Source organism: Coffea arabica, chromosome 5c (genome assembly GCF_036785885.1).
Source record: "Coffea arabica cultivar ET-39 chromosome 5c, Coffea Arabica ET-39 HiFi, whole genome shotgun sequence".
NCBI lineage: Eukaryota > Viridiplantae > Streptophyta > Magnoliopsida > Gentianales > Rubiaceae > Coffea > Coffea arabica.
In genome coordinates this window covers 40,499,588-40,524,987 of record NC_092319.1, presented here as the reverse complement: position 1 = coordinate 40,524,987, position 25,400 = coordinate 40,499,588, and the positions used below count along the sequence as shown (strand labels likewise).

The window sequence follows — 25,400 nt, the reverse complement described above, 5'->3', positions numbered from 1 at the left end:
TGTTGAAGGTGGCAATGTGTTGGGGGGATCCAATATAGGGCAATTCTTCTGATTTTTTTTCCTTTGATTTGTCGGAGCCAAAGAGGAAACAAACACAAAAATCACTAAAATGATCTTTAAAGGCCTGCAAGGCCGTTAAGAATTTTGGTATGGAGATACTGGACAAAAAGAATTCAGTAGAAGCTGCTTTGAGTGACAATGGTGAAACAAGACATGAAATAGGTCAAAAATGAATTAAGTCCGGCAACTATCATTGATTATTTGTTTCCCTAGATAAAAATGAGAACCAGATTCTGCTAATTATAAACTAAAGTTTTGAATTACGGCACATGACCAAGTTTCAATTGTTAAAAATGTTTGCCTAAGAGGTACTTAGCTAGTATGTGATTATATAGAAAATGTTCGAGTTTCTAGTGTTTATTTTTTAGAAAAATAAAATTGAACATGGAAATGCATAAATACAATGAAGACAACTAACGTAACTGTTCATTGAAATGGAAATTTAGACAACGAGATATCAGTCCATAAACATTGGAATGAGATATGAAGTGCAATGGATAAAAATCTGTTAGGAAATTGGTTTAATTTCTTTTTGTCAAGATTTCTATTTGGTGTGGGAAGTAACTAGTTTCCTAATTGGATTTAGTTACTTGAAGTAGTAGTCAAGTAAATTCCTATTTACCTAGATACTATTTTCTACTCTATATGAATTTAGGAAATAGTATTTGGTTTCCAATTGTTATTTGATTTTTTGGCAGTAATGTTCTCTATAAATAGGTAGATTGGCATATTACAAAGATACACAAGAAATGAGTGAGAGAGTTCTTAGTGGGTGAGAGGGTTATACAAGAGTTGGGGTTTGAGAATCAAGTTATAATCTTGTGGGATTTTTCTTCTCATAATAAGAACAAGTTTTTCTCTCCGTGGACGTAGGTTTGGTAATTAAACCGAACCACGTTAATTTTTGTGCATTGCTCATCGTTCGTGCTAGATATTGTTTTTCTATTAAATTGTTGGTCTTTTCTTTTTCAAATAATTGGCCTGATACCTTAACAAAATCTAATTGTGAGTAAGAATCTTCGTTTCCTGTCTTTTAATCCCATTTGATGGTAGGAAAAGAATTTTGAAGGGAACATGGACGTAATAAGCATAGAACAATTTATAAAAGAAATTCTTTGTTGCAAGATAATTTCAATTAGAACATCAATTAGAACAAGTGCTTTGGTCACTTGTACAAACTAAAAATCGATTGCTCTCCAATATCAAATTTTGAAAAAAAAAAAACTACATATTAGAGTTTTAATGAGAAGCGTAAATTAAATAACCTTATTTTTGAGGTAAGTAGAAATTAAATTAACTAATCTTCCTATATGCGTTCCTATTTTGACAAAAAGGATGTAAAAACTTTTATACTTTCAATTATTGAGATAATTTGTGAAAAAAAGAAGTAGAACCAAGTCATGATATATTCGTTAGAGACAAAATTGCAATATTATATCCAAGAGTGTGCACGATTAACCTGATTACATAAATTTTATTCAAGACCATAAATCAAATTTATAGAAAGTGGATTAAGTAGACAAATGCAAATTCCCAAAACATTTGAAGAAGAGTAAGAAGTAATAGATTTTTAAGGAAAAAGCTTGAGGAGGGGAGGAAATGAAATTTTGCCAAAATTGTGGTGGGGAGGGGGAGCGAGGAAAAAAAATCCTCCCACAAAGGTTCAACAAATTTATGGGGGGTTAAAACTAATATTTTGAAACTTCAGGCGGCGGCTGGCGGATTAGACAGTCGTATCTCTGGCTGCTCAGTCTCACGTCCATCTTAGTTCCAGACTTCCAGTGAAGGATTCTGCAATTTTTTATAATTACATTATTTATTTATTTATTTATTACTTTGTTGTTATTATTATTATTATTTTCTATGTTTTATATTTTTCGGTTCCGGGCTGGTGCCTTAGCGTTCTTGGTAAGATCTGGACCAGTGCAGTTTAGTCTACAAGAGACTGATTGGATTAGTCTTGTCATGGACCGGTTTAAAGTTTCCTAACGAATCGAATCCTAGTGGATTGGAGGAGGATAGTGTATGGGCTATTCGCCGTTGGACATACTAATACCGAGGATTTGAAAAAGCCCAATAACGATCCCGTCTAACAATTTTTACTTTTTCAATAAAAAGAATAATTTCATTGTAATATTTGTATCCAATAATTTTTAGTTATTTTCCGATTTTTTTAAGTGAGAGAATCTGAATTCTAGACCTCCTACTTATAATCATTTCCCCCTTTACCATCCAACTCAAATCTTGTTTCAATCATTTTTAGTTGAATAATAGTGCATAGCAAGGATATTTAGAATTTGACTACACCTATCATCCTATAGAAACAAATGTAGAATTTAGACATATATCTATATTTTCCAATTTTTTAGTTAAAATTCACACTATAAGAGTTTCAGAGTTTGAATTGTGTATCAACACTCTTTTTACTTTTTATTTGATAATGAAGAGGCACGAATCACAATCACAAATTGATCAACTACTTGTAGAAATACAAACCAAATACATAAACATTTTTTTCATTTGAAGAAGTACGAATAAACTTCATAGTTCACAAAGTGACCTAATCTTCTCAATTGCAAATATAGATATTGTAAAATCTTTTTTAATTTTTAAAATTTTTAACAGCACAGAGATGAGATTCAAAAAGCACAGAGAGAGAGAGAAGGAAAATCTGAGTTTAAAATCTCTAATTTTTAGACGCCTCATAACTATTGTAACATCTAATTATACTTGAATATTTTTCATAGTCCTTCAAGGAAAAATATTTCATCGTCTCACACTCAAACCCTACATTTTTGGAATTTATGCCCACAAATATAATCTGCGAAAATCAACTATGAGCCATTCTGCATTCAATATCTGAAAGCAACCAAAGCTACGGATACCTCGATTTGATAGTAATTTTACCACAAATTTCATGAAGAAACAATCTCGACATGGGCCTATATATCATTCACCAAGAGTCTTAAATGTGTAGAGTCATTTTTAGGTTTCCACTACCTTCTGTCTATTTATATTCAGAAACAATTGGTATAAACTTTTTGGACCACAGAGCCCAATGAATTGTCAAATTAACAGGTGGGCTAGCTAGAAAACGACCTTAAAAAAATTTATATATAGGAAACCACAAACAGCATTGCCATGAAAAAGAGGGATGGTTATTATCAGTGGAAAATTTTTTGTGGTGGATATAGAGTTTTATAAGTTCCCTTCAGACAACGGTACTGCACTTCTTATCAATTTCTTGCTGATTTTTTCTTCTTTTTCTCTCTTTTCTGGGCATAAATCAACCTTGAATTTAATGATGTATCTTGATTTTTCTTGATGAAATATTCTCAGCGTCAGACTTGACTTTTTGCACTTTCTGGCCCAAAGCATTAAAGAAAATTGAGGATCCTAAGGGATGAATGCGTTGCCATTCTGAAAGATGGAGACAGTTTTGAACTTTGATGCATGGACCAGTGATTTGCTCATGCTATTATTTCTTCTCTGAGGAAACAATGAACTTCTGGAATTAGCCCAAATAACTGTTAGTAAACCATTAAAACTCTGTCAAGAACAAGATGCACTGCTTCTGGGTAGGGTTTTATATCCTTTTTCAATGCATACTCTTTTGCAAGTTGCTTAATACAATCTTGTAGAAGTCCGTATCAAACTGTCCACCATATCTATGTCATCTTCAAACAAAGAATATGGAGGGGTGAAGAAAAAAAGGAAGTAATTTACCCTACATGAAAGAAACTTTCCCTTAGCATTTTTTGATATATAAGAATCAAAGTTAGTTTATTTTTTATTTTTCATTTACAAAGAGGACCAATAGTCATTCCTTAGATATTTCCTTGATTACTCGAACTCATAACCTATCCGTTACAAGTGAATCTTCGTATTCACTAAAAGTTATGTTTTATTGTCTATATATATATATACACATTTATCTTCTTGTGATGCTAACTTCGTGCTGTTTGCTTGCCTGCAGATCTGAATCAAAACAATGTGCCAAAGCACCTCAAAGCTAGCAACGTATCAGTTGGCTTCTGAATGTGCATAGAAGTACTAAAATGGTTTTCAGAAAACCATTTTCAGGGTTTGTACACAGACGAGCAATGACTATTTAGTAGGTTAGGCATTTGAATTGGAATAGTATGGCCTTCTTCATTAAGCCATTCAAATTACAGGCCAGAGCCCGAAACATAAAATTTTTGTACGAAGATTAGATCTGCGAATTTAGGATGAACTTAGGATGTGACTTTCATCAATTAGGTGACACTTAGAAACTTTTAACAATTTGTTCTTCACAGTCTGAATCATGCATATTATGTTTCACATCTTATTGCACGGTTGGAATACTCTGTGCCATTATTCAGTGTCAAATACAGTGTCAATCCCATTTATTATGTGAAATTAGAAAAAAAAAATTTTTTTGTACACATTATTGATCAAATCGAAAGCCCCACAAAATTTAGACAACCAACCTGTCTCTGTATTAGAAAAATGCTTGTAGACTTGTAGTAACCATTTATGGCTGTAGGACATGCGTTTTAATGGCAAGTGTCCAATTATCTTTATTATATGGTAGCAGAAAAAGTGGGGAAACCTAATTGCAGTTCCTAATTTGTTATCTACCAGTGAAAAGTTTTGAGGTAAAATACAATGGAAATCAAGTTCCTTTCCGACAATGATGCATGGGCTATCTTACTTCTGGTTTCCTATGCTGTTTCACTCATCAAGAATGTCAATTTTCACAATTCATCTGAGTAATTAGAAGAAAATACACTATATATACTGCATGTTAGCTGGTAATATCTCCTGTCAATTTTCCAAGTTGATAAGATAAACCAATCCGTTAATTATAAATTGATGACTGAACAACTTAATTGATCAGCTACAATATTGGACTTAAGTATCAAGATTATCCTAGGCCACATCGACTTGATTACATGCATTGAAGATGAACTCCCACAAGAATTAATTAGGTCAATTTTTTGGTTTTTAAGTCCCATGACATTAAGGCCCGATTTTCCTCCTCAACATACGCCACTGCAGCTGCTCATGCAAGCGACTTCGCTATACTTAAACAACTTTATAATTAACTAATCTGTTGCATTAGTTCTTGTTTAAATACAACAACTAAATTAATCTGCATCTTAGGCTTAATATAAAATGATAAAACTGCTTTGTAGTGATCAAAATTCATCCTTTAATTTAGAATTGACTTCTTCAAGCAGGCATAGGGAAGGGGTTGTAACTTGTGCATTGGTCCATTTGCATTTTGATATGTCCAATTGGGTACAGTTGACTAGACATTTTGCAATTTTCCTCAAGTTGTTGGGGTGGTGATTCCCAAGCATCAGCTCCATGTGGCTCTGTCTCTGATACAGACAGTTGTCTAAACTGTAAACTTGCACAGTTTAAAAAGACATAGTACACCAAAGGAAAAAAAAAAAAAAAAAAAAAGTAGATGGTGATGATTGAAGAAAAAAGAAAAAAGACATAGTACCAAGAAAAAAGAAAAACAGAAGAACATAACCTAGAATGTAATTGGCTTTTGAGTCTAGAGTTAAATAGTTCATTAGTTCTCCAAGAAAAGATAAAAAGCGAAAAATGTTAAATTAAATAAATTCAAACAAATTTGCTATGACATATTTGTTGGTAAATTAATGTATTGGTGAGGTAAAAATGTGGATTAGAAAAAATTTGAATTTTTTCTAAAACGTGTTTTTGGAAAAAGAGTTGGTGTGTAAGATAGAAGATTATTTGAGATAATTCTTTTTAAAAAAATACTGTAACATTTTTTGATGTGATGTATGTGAAATAAAAAAATAGTTAAAAATGTATTTATAATACAAGCAAATAAATTTGTGCAAAGAATATACTATCCATATAAATTCATGGAAGAATTCAGGTGAAAGCAAATTGAACTCAAATAGAAAATTATAATTAGTAAAAAAAAAAATAGGATATCCAACCAATCACGACGTTTTCTTTATTTGTTTTCACATTTTCTTCTAAACTGAAATAAGACTGGAAACTCCAAAATATATCGAAATAAAGCAATAACCCAATCACTCATAAGAAAAGAATATTTAAATGAAACCCAAAAAAACGGGAACCAACAAAAAAAAAAAAAAAAAAAAAGCAATCATCAGATTGGATTGTAAAAAATAAAAAGGCTGCTGTAAGCCCGTAAATAAACCAACCGTCAAACCAATGAAGTCGATTCAGGCCCAAACCCATTATTTTCACCTGAAATCTGTGGGACCACAACGGAACAAACTTTTGCTGCTCCACCGGCGGCTCTCCGAAACCACAGGCTGAGGCTGTCTCAAAACTAGTTTTTTGCCAAAATAACACTCTTTCTAAAAAATATTCTCACTATGATTCACTTTCAAATTTTATTCCCAAATCGATGTTATTGTTGCCACCTAATTAGCCTGATTGCCATGTAGTATAACAATAAAGGAAGGCTCCGTTTGGATTAGTTGTTTTTGGGGTTGTTTTTCAAAAACAGCACTGTAGCATTTCGTTTTTGAAATACAAGTCCGTTTGGATTAGTTGTTTTTTAGGTTGTTTTTCAAAAACTATATGAAAAACTTTTACTGTAAATGTTTTTTGGATTATTTTTAAAGGTATTTTTAAAACATATTTTTGGGTATTTTTATAATTTTATTTTTACATACATTTATGCATTTATAATACATTTATAAATATTTATAAATAAATATATTTATATATTCGCTAAAAAATATATAAATGTATTATATATAATACATAATATAAATATATTTATAAATGTATAAGTGTATATTATTATAAATGTATAAATTATAAATGAATATTATATAAATGTATAAATTATAAATTTTATATTTTTATATAAATATACATTTATGGATTTATAATACATTAATAAATATTTATAAATAAATATATTTATATAAAAATTAAAAAATATATTATAAATTTATTATATTATATATAATACATACTATAAATATATTTATAAATGTATAAGTGTATATTATTGTAAATTTATAAATTATAAATGAATATTACATAAATGTATAAATTATAAATTATAAATTATATATTTTTATATAAATATACATTTATAAATAAATATATTTATGTATTTATATAAAAATATAGAAATGTATTATATTACATATAATAATATTATAAATATATTTATAAATGTAAAAGTGTATATTATTATAAATGTATAAATTACAAATGAATATTATATAAATGTATAAATTATAATTTTATTAATATATATTAATATTAAGTATAAATGTATTAATATAATTAATATAAATGTACAAATGTATTAATATTATGTATAAATGTAAAATTAATATTATGTATATTAATATAAATGTATTATATTATGTATAATACATAATATAAATGTATATTATAAATATACATTAATATATATATTATGTATAAATGTACATTTATATAAATGTAAAATATATATTATATTATATATCATTTATATAATATATAATATTCATATAAATATATTATAATTATGTAAAAATATTTTTTAAGTAAAATAAAATATTTATAATATGTAAAAATAAATATATAAATATTTAATATATATAATATACATTAATATTAATTATAAATATTATAATATTATAAATATGGTGTTTATATAATATCTCAATTTGTAATATTTATTGTATATTTCATTATATAAATATTCATATAATATATAATATATAAATATATAATATATAATTTTCAATTTGTATAATATACATAATATTGTATATATATAATATAATATATTATACATAATATACATTATTACATTATTACATATTATGTATATTATATATTATACCTAACATTATTAGACATTATTATACACAATAATGTACATAATAATATTATACATTAATAATGTATATATTATAATATAATGTACATAATATATTATGTATAAATATTTACACATTTATGTATACAATATTACATATTATGTATATTATAATATATTATGTATAATATTAATGTATATAAATATTTATATAATATATAATATATATAATTTTCAATTTGTATATTTCAATTTATATTAATATAATATATATATAATATACATAATTGAAATATATATATGTAGTTGTTTTTTATATAATGTTTGGATATGGTGTTTTTGGAGTTGTTTTAGAAATACACATTTACTGTAGCATTTGGGATGTGAAAAACAGTTTTTCAAAAACAGCTCAAAAAACAAGGATCCAAACACACCCGAAAGTTTTAATCTAGTCTATACTTTCCAACAAAAACTAAAAATTTAAACTTTTTTATTATAGAGGCACAAGAAGATTGCATAACTTTAATAATTTCCTTATAATTATTTAAAATAAATTCTACCATTATTGACCTTGCTATAATTGCTCTCTGTAATTTTTTTAAATGTATCAAACTTATTGCATATATTTTTTGAAAATAAATTTGCAAAATACAAAATTTGCAATGAAAATTGTAAGCAATAACAAGAAAAAGTTACAAAAACTTCAAGGCTATCATATTTGTTTTATGTTATGCTTCCGACTCCTTGAAAAGAACTTTTACAAAAAGTAATCAAACTATTGCAATTGAGATAATGCTAAAGTTTCTTGAAAGTAACACAAGCCATTAATTGATGTTGAATAAATGTACAAAAATACTTCAAGTATACGAGATTATTTGATCATGTGATAGAGAGGCGCTACAAATGAACATGCTTATATATGTGGCGGAAATCAAACATATTAAGTATGAATCTATGTTGTTACGTAGTTTTCCTATTAACATTTTATCAAACACACGGTGTGAGAAATCATTTGTTAAAACAATTAGTATTCAAAATTTTTGAAGGCTATAGGAATGTTCCAAAAATTGCACAATAAAAAAGATAAGAGAATAATCTTCGTTTACCTTGAGATTATCAAATTGAGGAGAATATTTTCATCCACAGATATAATATCAGGAATGACAATGAAGTTTTATATGTTGTTAATATAAATATTGGCTTCTGGCAATTACATTTGACAAGGAAAAATAATGAAAGAACAAAAAATAACGAATCGAAAAAAAAGGTGGGAAGGTTCAAAGAGAGAATCGGGGAAAATATTAGTTGGGAAAGAGAGATGGAATGTGCCTCTATCTCTATCCTACCACATATGCAACCTATATGACAAAAAAAGAATTATAAAGGTAATAAATTTTAAAACTAGGTTACTTTGGGTATATGTTTCGAAAGAAGAGTTATTTTGGCAATAAACTCGTCTCAAAACTGGATAAATTTATGAAGGAACTTTCCCTAAATTTTGGCATAATCACCAAAATATCCCCCCCCCCCCCACCAAATAGATTTTTAAAACTAAATTTTTGGTCCACAAAACATTTTTTGTTCTTTGCAAATATTTTATTGGCTGCAAGTAAACAAAAACGAAAAAAAATTGAAGGACAATAGAACAAGCTTGCTATCTTACTAAAAGAAGAGCACCTGGATATGTTGCATTTCTTATTTTTCAAAGGGTATGTCAAAAGTGTCTATTACACACTCGTTAAGGCATATTTCAAATATAATAATTTATAAAATGTAATATTAATTGAGTACAGGTATGATTAAATAGAAAAAGTATATAAATATAAGGCAAGATAATAATTATTAATATGTGTATATATATATATATGGTAGGTTAAGTCAATTTTAGACGTGTTAACGAGGGCCTGATGAGTACCCATTAACAAAAATTTCAAAATATTTTTTGAGTTTGTTTGATGCGTGCTTAAATAGGCATTTGAAAACATAAATTTGAGTTTAAAATAATTTCTAAATGCAATGGAGCTTGAGTTAAAAAAAAAAAAAAAAAAGAGAGAGAGAGAAATTAGGTATTCTATAGACTAAACAATGCAGATTAAGTACCCCTTGAGAAAATCATAATCTGTCTTATGCGGATCAACTAATTAAGTAACTACCAAATGCCTTTCAAAGAAGAAAACAGGCAACTACCAAATGCCCATAACTTCCTTTCCCTTTTTTTTTAATTATTTTTGCTGAGCTTTCCTCCTTTTAGTTTTAAAACTTTTAGAAAAGCATATAAATTTTCCAAAAATGGAAAAACTCTTTCCAAAGAACAAGAAAAGGCAATAAAATTCAATTCCACGTCAGAAATTGACATCCTTCTAGCCCTATCCAGCGTACCTTCCTATTCCTGTATAAAACACCATGTACCATTGCTGTCAACATTACATACATTTTGCAAGCTACCATAAAAAAATCCACCCTGTAGTCCCACGTTAATTATTTCCCTTAATAATCCCACTCTTTAAATACTCCTCTCATCTTATTCTTCCCATCTTCATCACCAATCCTTCATTCTCATAATACTCTATTTCAAGTTTTCAAGAAAGCAGTTGTGACAGGTCATTCATTACCATACATTCATCATGAGATTCTTATCCGAACTGGGGTCTTGCTGGGGTGTCGCCCCCGTTACACCGGCGGCGGAAACCACCCCTTCAGCCTTGACTTCACGGAAGCAGGAGGAGGTGGTCGGTGGTGGTCTAGGCCAGGTAGGAAACAGCAGCCATGCAGCCGTGATGGCCCCTGCAGACAGCCTAAGAAGAGTGAAGTCCGCAAGTAGGCATTGGAAGCCTAGTCTTCATATGATCTCGGAAGATAGTGTACTGGTTTCTGATAAGGGAAGAACATCAAGAGTTGGATCTGATGATAAAAAATCTGCTGCTAAAGTCAAAGCTAATTCTAGATGTAAGGCAGCTAAACCAACATATCATGGAGAAGATTACTGGTAAATATTTTATTTTCTTGGTTTTCTTGATTCCTCTTTTTTTTCTTGTTTGTATCTTTTCTGAAACTCTTCACAGTTTTTCTGATTTTTTTTGTTAATTTTAACATCAAGATATAATTTCCAAGTGTTTTTTTTTTCTTGTTTAAATACATTTTCAAATAACTTTTGGGGTGATATGGGCTAATTACTGATACTATAATTTGTGAAATTTCAGGAAATCATCCTCCTTGTGGGCCATACCAGCCTTCGCTCCGTCGCCGTTTTGATTTCTGGCTAGTTTGGTTTTTTTTTTTTTTTTTTTTTCAATGGTTCTGGATCTGAACAAGTGCGTACAGATTTTGTAAGGATGAATTGTAATTTTGCTAGTTGCTAATGTATATGCCTCATCATTTTATGTTGGCGAGTAGTTTGGTATTTGTGGTCAGGAATTTCTACCCAAAAAAAAAATATTTGTGGCCAAGAAAAAAAGGATAAACAAAAAGAAGAAAAATGGTTGTTAGAGAAGAAGATAAGGGTAATTATATGTATTAGAGAAGAAGATAAGGATAATTAGTCATGGATGAATCTTTTTTATGCACATACTAATGGAGTCATGCCACATATATAAACTTTGATCTTCAAATTAATTAAGATGATGTTTCTGAGGCACGAATAGTGTAGGAAAAGATTAATCCATTAGTTATTATAATTGACATGAACTGCTATTGTCACTATATTTCTGCAATTTTCCTTTCTTTCACTAATAAGTGGAAAATCTGATTTTTTTTTTCCTGAGAAAGCAACAAAATGAATCAACATTACTTGGGGGAAAAAATGCTTTTTTACATCAGAAGAAAATGGCATCATCATTGGCTCTTCTTTACTTTTTCCTATATTTCATAAGAGGATGTCCCATGTTAGGTACGTTTGGTACTGGTTTGTTTCAATTCCAAATTCGTTCATTACCACTTTGAATTAACCGTTAACATGAAGCTTGCACATAATTCAGATCACATTATAAAAACTCATTAATAAATGAATAGATTGGTTCCTTCTTGACAAATGGTTTTTCCTTCTTGAGAAGCGATATGGATAGCTTCAATTAAAAAAATTAAATTATTAAGTCCATGTAAGTATATGGATCTAGATTTGAGTCTTCTCGGCTGTAACAGCCATAATTCTGATCTTGATATGTCTAGTCGCTTTTCTTATGGCTACTTCCTTACAGTTGATCATTTTTGTACCTCAATTTATTTAATTTTTTTTCTCTTAATAGTCTTCTGCATGCCATTATCTTATTTTTCCTCTCAGAATTTCGTACTTAATATATGTCCGTTGTTTAACTAGCCCAAAAAAGGAGAAAACTACTTCTCTCCTCCTTCTCTCTAGCCAAAATTTCTTCAACTCTCCCATGGGAGAGAGATTATATTTTCTGATATTTCCTCATGATGGAAGGAGCCTTCTTCTTTTCATATGTTTGAATAAAATCTCTTTTAGGGTTTTCTAGTGAGAGTTTCTTCTCTCCTAAGGTTATGTAGTAAGAGTTTTCTTCTCTTTTAGATTTTTCTAATAAGAATTTTCTTCTCTCATAAGGATTTCTAGTGTGAGTTTTAAGTAGTTTTTTCATTTTTCTTTTATTAAATCTAAGTTTTCTTAGATTTTGAACGTTAGATCTGAAATTCTCTTGGTCTATTCAGCAGATCTTACTATAATATTTGGACTTGAAATAGTTAGTTAATAGATCTAGAGATTGAAAATATGCCCAGATATTCATGGGCTACAATTATTTTATATCATTTTTAAAAATTTTTTTGGAGTTTTATAGTGTAATTTTTATCTATTTTTCAAATGTTTAGTATAGTGTCCATTCTTTAGATCTATTGTTTAATATTTATGTATATTTTTTTATATCTATGTGTCTGTTTGATGGTGGAATTTTTACCATTAGTGCAGATTTTAATGAAATTATGATGTTTTATCCAAAAAAAAAATCTATCAATTGTTTAGTTCTTATACATGGTCCAATTCCTCTATTAAAAACTAATTATCTCTTCTTTCTTTCTAAAAAAATTCTCTAACCAAAACTTTCTCCAACTCTCCTATGGGAGAGAGATTAGATTATTCTGATATTCCTCATAGGAGGAGTCTTCTTTCTAAAATTTTTTTTTTATAAAGTCACTTCTAAGATTTTTTATTTTAGTGGGAGTTTCTTTTCTTCTAACGTTACCTGGTAAGGATTTTTTCTCTCATCAACTCAAGTGAGAGTTTTTTTCTCTCATGGGGACTGAGTTTTAGGTAGTTTTTTCATTTTTCTTTTATTACATTTGAGTTTTTTAGATTTTATTTATCAAATCTAAAATTTCTTGGATCTACTCAGCAAATCTCACCATAATATTTGAACTTGAAGTAGTTAATTAGCAAACCTGGTGATTGAAAACATGCATAGATATTTGTGGGACTACAATTACTTTATCTCATTTTTTGAAATATTTTTTTGGAGTTTATAGTGCAATTTTTATCTGTTCTTTAGATGTAATATTCATTTTTCAGATCTATTCTTTAACATCTGTGTGTTTTTTATGATGTAACTTCTACCATTTGTACAAATTTTAATGAAATTAAGATGTTTTATATATATATATATATATAAAGGTCCAGTTCATAAATTGTGTCAATCCTTGGTAAGATTGCCAATGCATCATCAAATGTAATTCCAACACTAAACCTAGATCATTTTTGCTCTTAAGCATGAATGATTATTCTTCTTTATATAGTCATTGTGTCTTATTTAATGTCAAGGCACATATAAGCATTGGAATACTGCTTTCCTACCATACCTACTTGAAAGAAAAATTAATGAACTACTGCTGTACCTACTCGAATTGAATACTGCTAAGGAGAAAATGTACCCAAAAAAAATATTAGGACACCAAATCACAATCAATTCCACCTTCATTTTCTTGATGTGACGCCTAGGCGAACTGTAAACCTCGATTAAATGGCAAGCGTCTACACAATTAGCCATCCTTAATGATCTCTTGCAACCAACCCCACGAGTGGCTATTTTATTACAAGTGGATGTTAGTATTATAGCTATCTCTTACAGTTTTATTGGAGAAGGAGAAAGATATGTATCTTGTGCATTCATCAATCTTAATCTTAATTTGAGGTTATCCTAATACGAGCTTAAAATAAACATTTGATAATACACTGTTGAAATTAATGTGGTAAAATTTAAAAACTTTATAGGAGTGGCCCTCTACAGGGCTTCCACTTGCTTTTTTTTGTTGTGTATAGAATCCAAAAAGTCAGAAAGAGGGAGTGTCAATGACACTAATTGAAGAGAGCCAATATCATTAATTTAAGTAACTTAATAACTGTTCATTAAAAAGGAGCAAAGGCTTTTGCTTAAATAAACCACAAAGGCTCAAGTGGTTAAGAAAGTGGAGTTTCAATTAAGCAGTTTGAATATTTGTATGTCTTAGTGGTGTGCCATACAGATTAAATAGACATCAAAAAATTACAGTAGCATCCAATAGAAGCATGTAACCTAGCAACAAAAAAAAAAAAAAAAGAAAAAACTAATAGGAGACATCATAATTATTGTCAGATATGTAGCTGATTCAAGAGTGACGTTGAGGTTTTACCAAAATGTAATCAATTAGCATAACATCTTTAAGAAATTTCCACATGGCATGATTTCTTTATCCTTCTTCCCATCAATCCACTAGGGACAAGGAATAGCTTCATTATTAAAAAGAAAAAAATGGTACGTATAAAATATTAATGCCATTGCTCATACCGTGAAAAGAAAAATAAAAGGATTATTTGTCTCTATCCATTTACCAAAGAAAATTACAGCTCCTAGTAGTTCACTTAATAAGACCTTTAGAATAATATTGAACGCTTCATCCTCAAAATTTTTTTTTAAAAAAAAATGGAAAATTAATTATTATTTGATGTGAGCGTGACAGTAATGACGTGTGAAATAAAATTAATGCAAATGCTAGCGCCAATTTCGGATCAAATATGGTCAATTGATTTATACATTGGAGCAGTTAGCCCGTTTAGGTGGATAGACTCAACCAGTAGTCCATTAGGTCTTTTTTGTGTTGACCAGGCCTACTTACTTGCTTGAATTACCAAAATTGCTTTTCAACCCAATAAATTTCACATACACTCCCTCTCTCCATACCACCTAATCAGTCCCTCCTCTCACAACGCCCCGATAGAGGGTGTCAACGGGTCGAGTTTGGATCCGGACCTGACTCGGATTCAATAAGTTTTTTCAGGTTTGGGTTGAAAAGTAATTTCGATGCCCAGATCTGGATTTGAACCCGTTTGGTCTAACAAAAAAAGGGTCGAATATGAAATATAGGATTTCGATTCTATCCCATCCGGACCCAAACAATATATTAATAATTATAAAATATAAAGAATGTATTTACTAGGAGATGTGATTTTCTAAATATATTTCTAAAATGGATAGCAAATATAAATATTTCTAAATACATTCTTTTACCAAATTAACAATTTAGTAATGACTTTATATATTGATTTGTGATTAGTTTTGGATTGACTATTGCAAGTTTTTTGTGATTTAATTTTGTAATTTGATTTGTTTAAGTTTGGAGATTGGATTTGTGATTGGTTTTGGATTTAATTTTGGTATGTCTAATTTTGAACCTTTTCTTTTTGGATAGACCCAGATTAGACCCGGGACAGTTGAATCCGGTTCCAAAACGGGTTGGGTCCTGATCTGCTTTATAAAAAATGGGTTCGGGTCTGGAATTTTCAATTCCGACCTGTTGACATCCCTAGCCCCCAATACCTTCTTTCTTTGGGAATGATTACATTAGTTTTTTGAATTTAATTAGGAGATTTAGAGCATTATTTCTTTTGTAAAATATAAGGGTCAAGAAATCCTTGAAAAGCAGATATAATAAAATCATCAATTGGTTAATGGACTTAAATCTTTTTCTATTTTTGTTTGGGCAATGGGAGGCGGAGAGTTTGGGCCTTGGGGTAGGAAAGTTAGAACAAGCCCAATTTGATTTATCTTTGTGAACCAGGCGGATTCCACTAGGCCTACGCAAACAGAATGATGGATTTGGCCGCCTAGTCGGAACAAATTCCTTTTTCTTTCTTTTTTTTTTTTTTTAGTAAAAATGTATCCGTTAATCTTCCATTTTCCATAATACTAAAACTATATCATCATTGGCGTCCTCTAGACTAGTTTCATAACATTAGACTTAGGCCTTGTTTAATAATCTAATTTAGCACTTAAAATTAATAAAATCAAATCTTAATATATTCAAACCGTTTGATAATCAGAAATTGAACATTTGAATTAATTAAGTGACATTGAATTTTTTAGGCAAAACTTACTCCCAAAATTAGGTGATAACTATTCACTTATCACTGAATGTGATATGCACTCAAATGTATCAAATTTAATATTTAATAATTTAATAAATTCAGATTTCAAATTTCAATTTTATCAAACGCACCCCTAATTTAAGAAGAGATTCCAAATAAACTCTTGCCATACCACTTACTCAAGTATGCATACGCGGTTTCAATCCCCGCTTAGTTTCTAGGTAATGGACCTTTGGCCCTCCATTGTACCGAAAGAAAAAGAGATGTCATTGTGATGATTATGTCAAGTTTGCAAATCAATAATCAGAATTTGAGATTTTAAAGTGGGGTAACAAATACGACGGTAATAACAAGTTTACCCAAGTAATTGACAAGATGTAAATTGTTTTTCCTACGGGACGTGAAGAGAACAAACTCAAATAGGCAATTGCAAAGGAATTGGAGTCTCTCAGAACTTATTTTCTCCAAATGATTTGTTAACAGTGGAGTATCATAAATGTTATATGAGTGAGACTGTTTACTGCATAGGATGTTCAATCTTGTTGGTGTTGGATGTTTGGTTGAAATTTGTGACTTTGTTGGTCGGTTTGTGGCTGGGGTATGCCCCTTGCATTTTGTATTTTTCTAGTCATCTAATAAAGCCTAGTAGATGAGGGACTTGTTTTTGGTTGATCGTTTTAACTAGATTATAGAATCTGATTTTTGGATAATTATTTTTTATTTTATGTTCTTGTTCACTTTTGCATCTAGATATTAGACATTTTAGTGAACAAGAAAATTTTAAAATTCAATTTTTATCAAGTTGTAGCTTTAAGTGACTCTAATGATTGTCTACGATCAATTTTTGGAAAATATATAACGAACAAGAACAAGCCCGAAGTACAATGCAACAATTTTGTCAATATCTCTTATGTCCATTAGAAATCAAATCCATATAATACAACGAGTTACAAAAGGGATGTGAAGGGGGATGCAACTATTTAAGAAGATTCACATAGGAACAAATTAATTGAAGGATTCAAATTTAGGGTATTTTAGTCCTAGTATGTTTCACAACAAACACTAGTGTTGGATTGTATCTTTTAATCACAATCCAGATATGTTGATCGTCCAAACTCATCCATGATAAGTGAACTTGAATGTGCAATGAAGTTTAGATGGATCTAAGTAGATGATCTAATTAAACCCGTTTAACTAACTGATGGATACTGGACAGTGGTTTAATTCGCATCATCCATTTATACCTATTTAAAAATAATTACATATTTAAACTCAATTTTATGGGTGTAAAGAGAACAAATTTGAATTTTCTAGCACTCCAACAATAATAACATATCATTATTCCTCATCAAACAATATGCAAAAACAAAAGAGTAAATTTTCAAACAAGTCCTACATGAATAATTGGGTATATTCACACTCATTTATTAAATAGGTATAAATAGGCAGTCCCATTTTGACCCATTTGTTAAATGATATAAATGATTAATCTAATTATACCCATTACCTAATTATAATCCGTCCAAGCCCGTTAGAATTACCCATTTTGGCACCTCTATGAATCAAATAACTCCAATTGCCTTGTTGTTCGTAATGTACGCTTGTAATCAATTTTTAAACCATGATATTCGCACAATATATCTACAAATATAAACAAAAAAAAACTTGATTTGAATTCTTTTGAACAGAAAAAGTAAACGAATAACTGGGATTCCTATGCGTGTCATTTTCCATCTTGCTATTGAGTTGGCTTTTACACCTAGATGTTACAATCAAATATGGCCTTGAGGTCATTAATTAGCTAATTACAAAAAAAAAAAAAATTCCTGAATAATTCATCAGCCACTTTACAATCCACATGGAATTAAACTAATTTCATGACTACATTATGGATCACTGTTGGCTGCGTAATTGGATTTTACCATTCTCTAGGAAACTGACATAAAATGGTATCCCAATTAAGATGTGACACCGTGTTGATAAAGCTTGTTTATGGCATAAATTCAACGTTAGACTCTCTGTTCATATTTTAATTTCGTTTTCACCTAATTACTGTAATCATCAGTAACTAATTTCTGATTTGAGATGGTTTAAACCTAATATTCCATTGTAATGCATAGGTAAACCAATGGTTCTGATTTTGCTTTTTACCAATTTTATCAAACCCTAGATAGTAAATACCAAGTCCATTGAACCAAAAATATGTAACAAGATTGGAACTTGGTTTATTATATAAGTTAAAAACAAACAGTAAAAGACCCTAAGTAAATAATCAAACCAGGCTAATTTTGTTTCCTTAACAAAAAAAAAAAAAAAACTTTGTTTCTGACAATTATAGAAGCCCACTTGCAAAATTTAGTGCTACGTCAGAAATGAAATTTTCTGTTATATAAACTTTACCACAAGTACGGGGTTCTTCTCGGAGTGGCAACCCTCTGGCAAGTTTCCATAAGAAAAGCTCCAGCAATCCTACGTACGTTAGTTCATGATGAAGTTTTTCTTAATACTGGGTTCCACTTGTGGTGGCTCCGCCGCAATATCCACGGCGGAGACTCCCTCCATAGACCACATAGGACAAAGCCAAGCAGGGTCTAGAGAAGTAAAGTCTACTAGCACTTGCTCGAGGCATTGGAAGCCAGCTCTGCAAGTGATCGGTGAGGATAGTCAGGCGGTTTATGAGATGGGAAGGAGGTGTGGTAATGAATTTTCGAAAATAGTCAAAGCTAGAGCATGTGGCAAGGTTAAATTAACACAACATGAACAAGTTTATGGGTATGTTGTCTTAATATGTCACAAGTATTCCTTTTTGTTTTGTTTTTTTTTATTTTTAAACACTTAATTTGCACATGATTTACTTTTTTCTTCACATAATCACACTTACTATCCCTTACATTTTGATACTTTTTATTTAGTTGAAAATTTCCCCAAAAAAAAAAAAACACATGAAACTCCAACCCCAAACACAAGTTCTAGTTTTTCTTTGGTAAATGGCAAAAATACTCCAACCCCAAACACTAGTTCTAGTTATTCTTTGGTAAATGGAAAAAATAGTTACTAAACTTGTCTTTGGATTGCAAATTTTTTTGTTTTTTATGGACACATTTTCCAATCATCTTTTACCTCATATATATCAAATTGCTTCAGTAATTTTTCTACAAAAAAAATCCAGAAAAATGCAATTCAAACAAAGTCGCGGGTGTTTTGTGCAAATTGTGGAATCAGAATTGGAGTTGGAAAGAATATGCTATGAGTACGGGTTGAATGTCGAATAACTTTCATTCTAGCAAAGAGTTAATTAATTTGAAGTTCAAGCACTAAGTGACTAAGTTAGAAATGAAAGGGAACGAGATCTAACACTTTCATTCCTATTGAATAATATCCATACTGGTCTAACAACTGATAGATTTCATACTTTTTCAACTAATTTTCATTGTTTTAACAATTAAGCAAAAAGGAACTGATGGTCTAACAACTAATTTTTTTTTTGGGTAATGGTTAAAACTTGAGTGTGGTGTTAAATAAAAGTAATATTGCACCTGATTAGGTTTTCTTTTTTTTTTTTTTTCATATTGAATGAAATCCAATCAGTTATGAATATGCCAAGATCTACAAGTCCCTTCATTTGTTTCTATCCTTTCTTTTTTCCTTTTTTGTCCTGATGATTATGTTGAATCTTATGTGGCCTATAAAAAGACAGAATAAGTGTTTATATTGAATTTCTGGTGTTCATCATGGAAATTATCTTAGATTTGATGTCTAATAATTGAGAGTGTAATATATGTTTGGAATGCAAAAAGTTTTAAGGATTTCATTTGACTCTTTTCGTACATACATGCATGAGCTTTGACAGTTAGTGATTACATCAAAAGTAAAATATTCGACTAACTGTAGTGTTATACGTTCAAAGAAGACTACTCATCATCATGATTGGTCAATATGCCTATTTTAGTTATTTAGAAATTTACTTAAAGGTTCAATTTAAAATCTTTTATTTATAGAATTTAGAGAATAATTGAAGTAAAGGATCTAAAAAGATAAAGAATTGATGAAAATATTATAGGGAAAAAATAAAAAAAAATTCTTATTTATGCGAATTGTTAAGTATTAGTCTGTGTCAGTAATTTTTTATTTTTATATGGACTAGTTGTCAAAATTTTCTAAATTGATGCACACTCCTAGGGTACGAATTAAAGAATTTTGAGGCAATAATTCCACCTAAACAAAATTTTCAGGCTTAAATATTTTGATTAACCTCACTATTTCGCTAATAGAGGTCAGCTATGATAAAATTAACTCAATTTTATGGCTTCATAGATTAATTAACGCTTGAGTTCCGGTTCCCTGCACTTGCCCAATGTCTAAAAGCTGGGGATGTTTCCAATCGAGCCCAATTGAAAATTTGGGCTGTACAGCGATGGATCTACCACATTTGGTTTTTTGGGCCAGACATGGAACAAGAACAGAATGCACCAACTGACTGGATGTAATATAGGCTCGTGTTTGATTTTCCGTTTCAGCACTTAAACTTAATGAATTCAAATCTTAACATATTTAGATCGTTTAGTAACAAAAAATTGAATATTTGAATTAATTAAGTGACACTGAATTTTCTAGATAAAATTTGTTCTCAAAATTAAGTGATAAGTGAAAATTAAGTGATAAACTATTCACTTATAACTATATGTGATATGCACTCAAATGTATTAGATTTAATACTTAAAAATTTAATAACTTAATGAATTCAAATTTCAGATTTTATCACTTGGTATTATTTAGTGCTTTGTTGAGATTCATAATTTATTTTATAATAACTAGAAAATTAAATTTCTAATTTTTAAGAATTAGATTGATCTGTTGTCTCATACAATCCTTTGCATTTTCTTTTCAGCAGTAATAGTTTGGAATTTTATATAACTTTTGTCCTAAGTTTAAAATCATTTCTAGTACGGTGTTCATTAGCACTAGTATTTGTTTTGTTGATAGTGGCAATTGTGATTGGAATAATTGCATTGCGAAGATATATTTATGTAGAACAATAATGATGGTATAAATGAAACAAAGAACAAATTTAAACATTCCCAAGGAAAAAAAAAAAGGCATAAAGAAAGGAACTGCTTGAAGCATTGAGAAAAGCTAGCCATCCAAAATTGAGGATATTCCTACCGATGCATACAAATGTTAAGTTCAGATTTTTCTATGACAAGACTCTACATCATTAAGGCTTATTTTAGGAAGATTTGATTATTTTCTTGTCAAAATGGACCTACTCTTATTTTCCAAGACAACTCTGTAAAAGCTATTGGAACAAGCAGGGGTGACACAATTTTCAATCACCGTCTTAATCATATACATTAAATCAGTACAATATATATTTTTTACAAAAAACCCTTAAAAAAATAGCAATTCAGACGGGCGTGTATATTTGAGATTCGAACAAAAAACTGTTTTTGCCCCTCTACCATCTCCCTACCCAATTCCTTTTTTGTCGCTCAAGGCAGAAACACCACACAATCCAAATGGGAATGTAAATGTACATTTGAGATTCGAACAAAAAAGTTGTTTTATTAGAGTAAAACAATTTATTCTATGACAGAGAGAATATCATAACTTGATAGGAGCTGTACTCAAGAGTTGCCGACTTTTGTGATTAAATTTAATATTAAATTTAATTAGCTAACTTCAAAAGTCTGATAAAAAAAAATAGGAGCTGTACTCCACTAGTCTACAAGAACGGGTAAAAGAAACAGACGTAGTAGTATAATCCCCGTTGACTTCTAGCATTGTTGTTATCCTTGGTTCCGTTCCAAATGTAAACACAAGTCCAACCCAAGCCACAAAAATTTCCCAAAAAATAGGCTAATCCCACTCTTATGATCTTTGTCTGGAGATTCAGATTCTATTTCAAAGTCCAAACTCCAATGTCCAAATTCCAGATCTTCATGAAACTTTGGAACTCCCTCCAATTAGAATATTTTGGGTCTAAAAGTTTGAGCGCCAAAACAAAACACCCCACTTTACCAAATTCTCCCTACCCAATTTGTTTTCATCATCCAAAAATGCAGAGAAAGTACCATTACTTGTTAATTGACAATAATAGCCTTCTTGAGATTAGATGGGCATATATGAATAACCACTGTGGCAGTAGGCCATCTTTTGCCAGTGTGGCTCAGAGTAATTTACTTGATTTCTTAGCTTAATACCTCGTGGAATCTTACTTGTAATAATTACCAGCATCATACTTAATTAACTACTGAATAGATTGATTATTTTTTTTTTGCTTTACTGCTAAATTGGTCAATGATAAGCACAATTGAGTATTACACCAGGTGCAATCCATTTCTTGACAACCCAACTGGCAATCAGTATGAATTATGATGAACCATCAAACCCCAATTTTTGTTTTGCCACAGATGATGATGATGATGATAGCAAGGCAATTATTGAACAGTCAATTTAAGAAAGGGAAAAAAAAGGTATTAAATCGATTAACTACAAGACTCAAATTTGTTTCTTAATTCGAACAGCACATGTATCAATCGACAGCACTAGTGAGTTATAATATTCCTTTAAAATACTAAGTAGTACTACCATTAGTATCCAACAGTTTTGCTTATCCACATAAGTAGAACATACTACCAAACCAATATAAATAGAATATGATACAAAAGAACCAAAAATCCAGAAGTAGTAAAATAAAGTACTCCTTGATTAATTACAAAAATGCCCTCTAAAGTATATCTATTTTTACACTTTGCTCCCTTACTTTTTTTTTTCTCACTTCATAATCTAAATCGTTAGTTGACTCTAACATTACGAGACGGTAAAGCCAAAAACATATTTATATTCTTAATAGTTAAATGCAGTAATTCCACCAACTAATTTTACACGTTATCCCCCCAATACCATTTTTCCCAATTTGTCTGTTTATCACTAAAACCATTAGTTAAACTCCAATATTTTATAACACCCGAGATAAATAATGTCTAAAAAAATCAATATTCCTAACATAGTAATGAAAAAGTCATGTATTTATAGACACGGTCCTAATTAAATTTCGTCCTATAATTATACTTTTTCAAGATTGAGAGAAATATCTTGCTAATTTCAAGTAATAACGGGAAAAAATAACAAAAATTAATATATGAAATTAATATTAAAAGTCTAAAAATACTTGAATATTGTTAGTTTCTCGTTGTAATGTGCATATGGTTGCATTTTTTGTTTAATAGCTAGATATTTTCTTTATATGGGAGTAAGTATACAGTTTTTTTCTTTGTTGGTAATACTTAAAAAATAGAGAAATATGGTTGTTTTAGGTTTAAAGTTTCTATGGTCATTTCTTAATATAGCATGGTTAGATGCTATTAAAAATTGTTTGGATTGCTAAATTTTTCTAAATTTTTTTTTGTTTCATCATAAGCATGTTTCTCAATCATCTTTTTATTTTTTAACGACTTTTATATTTCATAAACATCAAATAGTAAAAATTGTTATGGTATTAAATTAAAAATTTTCAAGTAACTTTCAATCCAAACAAACCCAATCTATAGACCTTTTTAATAATACTTTTGTAGTTTATTTTCTCACTAATAATTTTTTATTCTCCCCTTATCATATAAAATGAGCGAAATATTTTCCTCTATCTAAAAATATATAATTATAGTGATAAAATTTAACAAGATCTATATCCATAAATATACAATAATTTTTATTATTATGTTAGGGATACTGATAATTTAAATATTATTTGTCTTGAGTAGTTTTAGGGACAAACAGACAAATTAAGAGAAAATAATACTAGAGGATATAGTGCAAAAAGGCAATATAACTTAAGGGGATTTATTGGAGTTAACCTTTAGGGGTATAGATGTCTTTTTGATATTTTTCATTACACAGTGTTAGAGTTGACTAACAGTTTTGGAGATAAAGTAAGAAAAAACAATATTAGAGTGTCAAATATAAAATTAGTTAAACCTTAAGGGAAGCTTTTGTAATTAACCCTAAAATAAAATACTCTTTGCTAAAGTTGGTCCTCAAATCGGAAAATGACCTCCAATGTCTTGAATCTACATTCTCAGCCTCTTTTTTTTTTTTTTTTTTCCTTCCTTTATCAAAGAAGGGGTAGGATTAAAGAAGCGATGATGGGATAGAGAGATTAGAATCTAGAATCTCTAATTTCTAGAACCTTAACCTAAACTAAAGCCTTATCACTGCATTCTTAACCTTGTATATATGAAACCTTAAATATGGAAAAGAAAAATTTCCTTCAGTTATAAAAGTGAAAAATGAAAAAGAAAAACAAATATAGAGTCAGAAGGATAGAAAAAAGATGAATATGTGCATCTGGATATCTCATTATTTGGAAACACGTGAAAAATTACTGACATTATAGACTCGTTTTCTAAATTTTTTTATCTTTTCGATCACTAATTTTATTTTAAATATATCACATTATAAAAAGTGTAATAGAATTTTTTAAAAAGATGTTTGTTGTCTCAACCTTTATAAATACACACTAATGTATGCCAACAAGGGCATCATTCCTCGGAAGGCACTTAAAAAAGAAACTTCAAAAGTCATAGGGGCCAATGACTTGGTGTTGCTAGCACCATGGAAGGCTTTGTGATGGTTTGCTTTGAGACTGGAACAATTGTCAACCATAGTAACATAGGAAACATATAACGTATTTTGGGTTTAATCACCCGGTATCCCTTTCGGACTAATCCGGATTCGGCTCGGGGAGCGCCCGCAGAGTTTGACTCTTACTCGAGGGTGAAGGCCTGACCCTGGAGTTATCGCAGGAGCGCAGTGAGGATCGAATCTTGGTCGTCCTGCTCGCATTACCAGCCGCTTACCACTGGCCCCAACTCCTCGGATTTCATATAACGTATTTTCATAGATTAGAAATCACAAAACTTGTAAGCATTGTCCATAACTTTGTAAACTTTAAATAATGTTCAAATGCATGACCACAGATTCATATTCAGAAATTTGATTACACTTTTCAAATTTGTAATCGGTTCTAACCACCAACTATGAAGGACGGTTACCATTAAGATACTATTCTTGTGAGTTGGTCTATATACTCGACCGCAACCAATATATAATTGGTCAAAACACTATGGGATGTGTTATCGTATGACTGAATTTGAGTGAAACAATTGT

At 29.9% G+C, this 25,400-nt stretch overlaps 1 long non-coding RNA gene across 1 annotated transcript; it reads left to right on the top strand.

Moving 5' to 3' along the window:
* The first annotated feature begins 10,336 nt into the window (after positions 1–10,336).
* Positions 10,337–11,271, top strand: LOC113690862 (uncharacterized). The gene is made up of 2 exons (XR_011814845.1): positions 10,337–10,877; positions 11,092–11,271. It is a non-coding gene; the product is annotated as an uncharacterized lncRNA (long non-coding RNA).
* The last annotated feature ends 14,129 nt before the right edge of the window (positions 11,272–25,400 follow it).